We start from the raw sequence: 7,197 nt of genomic DNA on the forward strand, positions 1-7,197 counted from the left end.
AGATTCCGGAGGAGCCCTGGGCGACAGTGTGCGCCGATTTCGTCGGACCACTACGGAGGTCGAAACACGGAAACAGTATGTTGTTGGTACTGATCGACAGGTTTTCGAAGTGGACGGAGTTGGTGCCTTTGCGAACAGCCAAGGCGGAAACGTTGCAGAAAGCGTTCAGGGAACGCATAGTTTCACGATTTGGAGTACCGAAGGTGGTGATCACGGACAACGGCGTGCAGTTCACGAGCCGGGTTTTTAAGAAGTTCCTCAACGACATGGGGATAAAGCAGCAGTTTACGGCACCGTATACCCCACAGGAGAATCCGACAGAGAGAGCAAACCGCACGGTGAAGACAATGATAGCGCAGTTTGCCGGACAGAACCAGAGGAATTGGGATGAAAGGTGGCCCGAAATCATGCTGGCCGTGAACTCCAGTGTTTCGGAGTCCACAGGATACTCACCGGCATTTTTGACACAGGGCCGCGAGCCAAGACTACCGAACGCACTCTATGACAGAGAAACGCTAGGTACGGGAAGGCAACCAGAGTCACCGGAAGGAAACGCTGAGAAGATGAGAGAGGTCTTCGAGATTGTGCGCAGGAACCTAGAGAGGGTGTCCCAGGACCAAGCAAGGCATTACAACCTGCGGAGAAGGCAGTGGAAGCCAAGCGTCGGTGAAGTGGTGTGGGCCAAGGAGCACCATTTGTCTAAAGCGGCTGAAGGGTTTGCGGCCAAACTAGCTCCGAGGTTCGATGGACCGTACCAAATTGTGGATTTCATATCGCCGGTGATATGTAAGATTCGCCACCGGACGAACAAAAAGGAACGCACGGTACATGTCAGCGACCTAAAACAGCAGGATCAGGAGGAGAAGGGTGGCCAGAACGTGGAGTCGGATCCATCGGAAGGCATGCAGGAGAACGACAACACCTGAGAACGGACTGGGTTCGGCAGCCGTTCTAGCGTCAGGCCGAGGCGAGAGTCAACGGAGGCAGACTGCGAGTCTGACAACCATTACAGCGTCAGGCCAAGGCGAGAGTCAACGGCTGCGGACCGCGAGCGAACCAGAGTGTTGCCGCGACAACCACCACCAGGGAAGAGTAGGGCTCCGATTCCAGAAAAGTTGAAGATGACAGTACCTGATAGCGGACGAGGCTCGACAACCGTTCTAGCGTCAGGCAAAGGCGAGAGTCAACGGAACAGACGGCGAGTCCGACAACCGTTTTAGCGTCAGGCCAAGGCGAGAGTCAACGGAGGCGGACCACGAGCGGACCAGAATATTGCCTCAACAACCAAACCAGGGGATAATAAGGCCACTAACGGCGGGAAGCGGAGAAACAACGGAACCTGAGAACGGACGAGGGTCGCCAACCGTTCTAGCGTCAGGCCAGGGCGAGAGTCAACGGGTGAAGACTGTAAGGCCAACAACCGTTCTAGCGTCAGGCCAAGGCGAGAGTCAACGAAGGCAGGCCACGAGCGAACCAGAGCACCAGTGAACATTCCCGACGGAAGCGGGACAGAAAGAGACCCGATCCGACTCCAACAAAAAAAAAAAAAAAAAAAAAAAAACCCACGAAGGAAGTAGCAGACTACGGGGCCAGGACTTAGGGACAAAGAGGCCATGCAACCGGGCAATAAGCTCGTTGAATATCCCGAAGAAAGAAGAGAGACGGTACGAGAGTCAAGGAAACAGTACCGTAAGAACGAGCGTCTGGAGTCGGAGACCGACAAAGTCAGACTAAAGGCCGGGCCAGAAACGCCAGCACCAGAGAGCAGATTTCTATCTGCTGGTGGGATGAGATCGACGCCGACGTAGGCCACCGTGGGACATAACGGTAAGGGTCTAAAAGGGAGAAGCGAAACCGAGGTGTAATGGGAGGCCGAGCGAAGGGCCCAAGTCACAAGAAGTTCGACAACCAAAATGAGCGCAACTACCGTGATGCACCACACGACGAGGCTGGCCGCTAGGGGTCAGAAGGTCAAAGGACCCGTCGAGGGGCAAGGACGGTCGGGGGGTAGGCGTATGCCTAATCCTCGGCCCACCCGAACTCCAAGGCGCGGTGCCGAGGACGAGCGGGGAGAGGACCCGCAGCCCGTGGTCACATCAGACGAAAGCGAGCTGGAGTGGGAGGAGGACCCGAAGGAGGAAAGGAGGACCTGGCGGCTGAAGAGGGCCATGAGCGGGGCCGATAACCGGATCCTTCCGGGGACCGCGCCGGCGTTCGAGGAGGCCAGACAGAACCCTAGAGGGAGCGGGGGGACGTCAGCGGCGATGGCAAACGCCATCGTGAAGATGCGGAAGCTGGAGGCCGACCGAGTGGCGGCCAGGGGAGCCCCACAGTCGGAACGGATGGCAGCGAGGGAGGAGTAAAAGTTAGTGAGCACTTGAAAGAGGTGAAAAGCACCGGCAGGAACTCACGTGTGGGTCGAAGGGCGGCCAGAAAAGGAGTCCTTCCGCGAGTGCCGGTCCTCCTCCAGGAAAAGGGGGTCCATGTCGAGGCCATCTGCAGCAAGGAAGAGCAGGAGGTCAGCAGGCGCAAACACAAGAGAAGGAAAACGTATATAGAGCACTCACGTGTATGCCGAAGGCGAAATCCCGAAGAGAAAGCAGTCATCCGCGGCATCGGGGTCCGTCGAGGGAGGGGGGGGTCCGAAGAGAGTCCTAAGCTGCCAAGAGAAAGTGGAATGAAGAAAGGGAAAAGGGAAATTTCGAAGAGAAAAACTTACCTAAAATTCCTTCTGTCGTCAACATTTGCGGAGTCACCATGTGCTTAGGGAAGGGGGCGCCTCGATCACAAGGCGGTCGATCGGCACTCGATAGTGTCAATCGATGGGCAAAAACAGCGGAAAAGGCAGCACATGACGGGTCACACTACGGAAATACCAGGGTCACCAAGTGGCAACGAACGGAACGGATGGCAGCGAGGGAGGAGTAAAAGTTAGTGAGCACTTGAAAGAGGTGAAAAGCACCGGCAGGAACTCACGTGTGGGTCGAAGGGCGGCCAGAAAAGGAGTCCTTCCGCGAGTGCCGGTCCTCCTCCAGGAAAAGGGGGTCCATGTCGAGGCCATCTGCAGCAAGGAAGAGCAGGAGGTCAGCAGGCGCAAACACAAGAGAAGGAAAACGTATATAGAGCACTCACGTGTATGCCGAAGGCGAAATCCCGAAGAGAAAGCAGTCATCCGCGGCATCGGGGTCCGTCGAGGGAGGGGGGGTCCGAAGAGAGTCCTAAGCTGCCAAGAGAAAGTGGAATGAAGGAAGGGAAAAGGGAAATTTCGAAGAGAAAAACTTACCTAAAATTCCTTCTGTCGTCAACATTTGCGGATTCACCATGTGCTTAGGGAAGGGGGCGCCTCGATCACAAGGCGGTCGATCGGCACTCGATAGTGTCAATCGATGGGCAAAAACATCGGAAAAGGCAGCACATGACGGGTCACACTACGGAAATACCAGGGTCACCAAGTGGCAACGCCGCCCCAACGGGAGTTATCGGGATCTATCGGTAACAATCGATCAACGGCGAATGGTGTGACCAGATGACGAGAAGACAAAAAATGTGGAACGCGGGAAGAGGAGCGTAGAACGAAGAAGCATCACGGAAGTACGTATGAGCGGCAAGTTTGAAACTAAGAACGAGGAATACACTCAAAGGAGATCGGCGCTGTGGAACTCGAGACGGAGCTGTGAGCGTTGACGGAATCCCAAGAGTGTTCCGCGGTAACCGCAGGACCGGATTTTAAATTTTCCCGAAGAAAGGGGGAGATGTGAGGAGTTAAACTCCGCACAAATGCGAATAGTGATCGCATAAGGAGGGCCTGCCGTTGCCAGTTACGCAACAAGGCAAAGCGTAGTAACGGCAGTGCGAAGCCCAGAGAGAGAGAGTTTGGAGACTCTGGGCTGGAGAAAGAGAGTTTGGAGACTCTAGAGGAAGAGAGTTTGGAGACTCGGGAAATGGAGAGAGAGAGGATGGAGATTCCGGACTTGCTGAAAAGAGAGTTTGGAGAGTCAGCAGGCTTAAAGGCAATTAACGGGACAAATCGAACTTTGGACCGGCCAACGGTAAAATCGTGGACTTTGGATCCGGAGACTGGAGACCAAAGGGACAAACCGTTAGAGGTGGCCTATATAAACAGGCCGAGCGCTGGAAGCGAGACCGACAGTCAAGGAAAGCAAGTGTACGAGTCAGCAACGTAGAACGAAGTCAGCAGAGGAGCTACGACCGTGATAGTCACCAAGGAGCAAGATCGCTACGTCAAGACGTTCGGGACGAGCAGGTCTCCGAACTGAGACGCAGGTAGCTGAGGTCCAAACGACGAAGCACGAGTAGCCAGGAGGCAAACGACAGGAGAGGCCAGATCTAAACGGGCACCAGAGGAAGCGGCAGGGATTGTGGTGTAGACCCGGTGGACTATGTAGGAGATCGCGTGCTTGAACCAGGCGATAGCCTGGTGTGTCCGTGCAATCCAAGCAGGCGTGGTACCGGCGCCGCCAGTCCGAACCAGACGTGGGGTGACGCGTTGCTGTTCCACAGGCGTATGCCTTGGGAATCACAGCCGTGAGCTTCCGTGAGTCTGCGTACGACAACAATTCTCAGCCCACGCGACAAGCGCCCATAACGAAGATCCGCGCCACCCAGGACGACGAAAGCAGCAGGACAGGGGAACCAGGCCGCCGAGCAGGACATCCAGGTCCGACCGCGCCGACAGGAGAGAAAGGTAGGGTGGAACGTTCGTCTTTCACTGGGCGTCTTGCTACAGGGACTGCGGCGTATCCGGGCGATAGCGCGGTGCGTCGGAAGGAACTGAACAAGCGTCTGGCGGGACCGGCCGGGACAGAGCAAGGGACAAGAGGTTGTGGCTAGCGAGGCGTATTCGTTACAAGGCACACGATCTAACTTGCACTTTTCTTGTAGCAAGCTGAGCGGTATTTTTGGTAATGGCATTTACTGAGTTGTATTGTTGCTCAATAAACTCTAGTACATCTTGTAAGGACTGTATAGCTCTTGCCTTTTTTACATGCTGTTCATACAGCTGCAAGGCTTCTGGCGAAAATTTCCGCAGCAGAATTTCAGCTAAAATTACGTCAGCAGAGCTTCCTATTTTTCCTTTTTGGTTTATGATGAATATGCTCTCGGTCGCAGTATTCAAAAACTTCCCTAAATTTTTCTCATCGTGGGGCAGCAAGCACTCCAGTTCCATTAATTTGTTGAAGTGTTGGGAGAATATTTTTCTGCTATTCTCATAGCGTTTGCAGATAAGCTCCCACGCTGCTGCATAGCTAGCCGCTGATCCCGTTATCAAATGGCTAACCACCATTTGAGCTTCTCCTTTTAAGCAGGCTCTTAAATATCCCAGCTTCCTTGTGTTGCTGAGATCCTTCCTGCTGTCTATTAGTTCAGAGAACAGCTCGTAAAATGTTTGCCATTCCTTCGCATTTCCATTGAACGTTGGAAGGTCCACTTTTGGGAGTTCTGGCACGTCGTAGTTGGAACTTTTGAACTGTTCCAACTTCCTCTGAAGTACCATCTCTAGTGCGGCAACATCAGATTGCAGAATGTCTACCTCATCTTGATCAAAGGCAGTTCTGTTATACTTGTTTTCAAGCAGTTTCAGTGTGTCCGTCACGTTAGACCAATGACTTTTCATCATTGCCAGCTGCTTGACTAGTTCAATCTCACTTGAACTGTCCAGGGTTTCGTATATTAGGCTTATCTGTTGCCTCACCCTGTCCGCTCTTCTGTCCACCAGTTGAACCAGATTATCAACTGGACTGGAGCTCCGAGCTGATGCGGAATCAGATAATTTTGATCCACTTGGTATATTTACCTCTTCAAGTGTTTCTACCTTTAATTGCGACTCCTTGTAGGCCTTGACAGCATCCATAGTTTTAATATATATTTTGTCATTAAAATATTGATGATCGCCAACTCCCAATTTTACCAGCGCATTGTTGTTAGTAGTAAATTGGTCTACCAATGCTTCTATTGCTGGTATAGATGCCTTGTCCTTGATGGCTTGCAGTATTTTGTTCTGCAGCACTCCTTGGTCTTGCATCAATTTCACAGATCTTTCCGACAACATGTTGGGAAAACAATCACTGTGACTTGTACTTTCTGCTTGTATTCTTTGGCGTGATCCGTTGGAGGAGTTTTTGATTGGTCGCCCAGTTGACCTAGCTGTGCCTCGACTCACAGCTGATTGATCAGCCAAAGAAAAGCAAGAACACAATGTTTCACCTTATAGTCCTAGTACTTTAAGGCGTGGTCTTTTATTCTGTGTTTCTTACCACTGGTGGGGGAAACAACAGAATCACTCGAATAACCTTGCTCTTTTTACTTTAAGGCGCTGGTTTTTTCTTCTGTGTTTCTTACCACTGGTGGGGGAAAACAACAGAATTTCTCGAAGGACCAAAATGTTCACACTATAAACTAATGCGTACACTTAATGAGTTCAATTCGGGTGTTTGAATCTAACTGACTCGCTACTGCGAGGGCATCGCCTTTTATTCATTCTTACATAGGTTCTTATCATCTAATTATATAATGCAGCGCTTGTAAGACGCTGCAGTCTGCGTTGGTCAATGCAGCTGAGGTTTATCTTAAATCTATATTTGTGACCTATGACCGCGCTAATCACCTCCCGCGTGATCATATCTCTTAACACTTCGGCAATAGACCCCTGCGATCGTACTTATCTGTAGTTGCCACTTATGTTGTCCCATGCCATGTTTATTGCAGCCCATAAATAGAACATATTTATAGTTTGTCTACTTATCATGTCTAAACACATCTTTAGACAGGAATATTGTAAAGCTTTATTCTTAGAAGTTGCACAAGCATTCGATAGAGTATGGTTGGATGGACTTATGTTTAAAATAACCAAACTGCTGCCTCAAAACTTACATAAGCTTCTAAAGTCTTAATTATACAAAAGAGTGTTCGCGGTTAGATGTAGTTCAAGCACTTCAAGCGATTGTACTATAGAAGCTGGAGTGCCCCAAGGAAGTGTATTTGGTCCAATTCTATACACCCTATACACGGCGGACATCCCAACAGACTACCAGTTAACAATATCCACATTCGCTGATGACACTGCAATACTGAGTCGATCCAGATGCCCAGTAAAAGCTACGATGCAACTAGCACGCTATTTAACATGTGTAGAGAATTGGCTTGCAGATTGGCGCATACGAGTAAACAAAAATTCAA

General features: G+C 51.2%; 1 long non-coding RNA gene across 1 annotated transcript; it reads right to left on the bottom strand.

Annotated features, from left to right (window-relative positions):
• Window positions 1-2,930: 2,930 nt before the first annotated feature.
• On the bottom strand, window positions 2,931-3,343 carry LOC120321166. The gene is made up of 3 exons (XR_005560754.2): window positions 3,284-3,343; window positions 3,133-3,223; window positions 2,931-3,061 (listed from the first exon to the last, which is right to left on the bottom strand). It is a non-coding gene; the product is annotated as an uncharacterized LOC120321166 (long non-coding RNA).
• Window positions 3,344-7,197: the final 3,854 nt, after the last annotated feature.

This window comes from Drosophila yakuba, chromosome 2R, assembly GCF_016746365.2.
Source record: "Drosophila yakuba strain Tai18E2 chromosome 2R, Prin_Dyak_Tai18E2_2.1, whole genome shotgun sequence".
Lineage (NCBI taxonomy): Eukaryota > Metazoa > Arthropoda > Insecta > Diptera > Drosophilidae > Drosophila > Drosophila yakuba.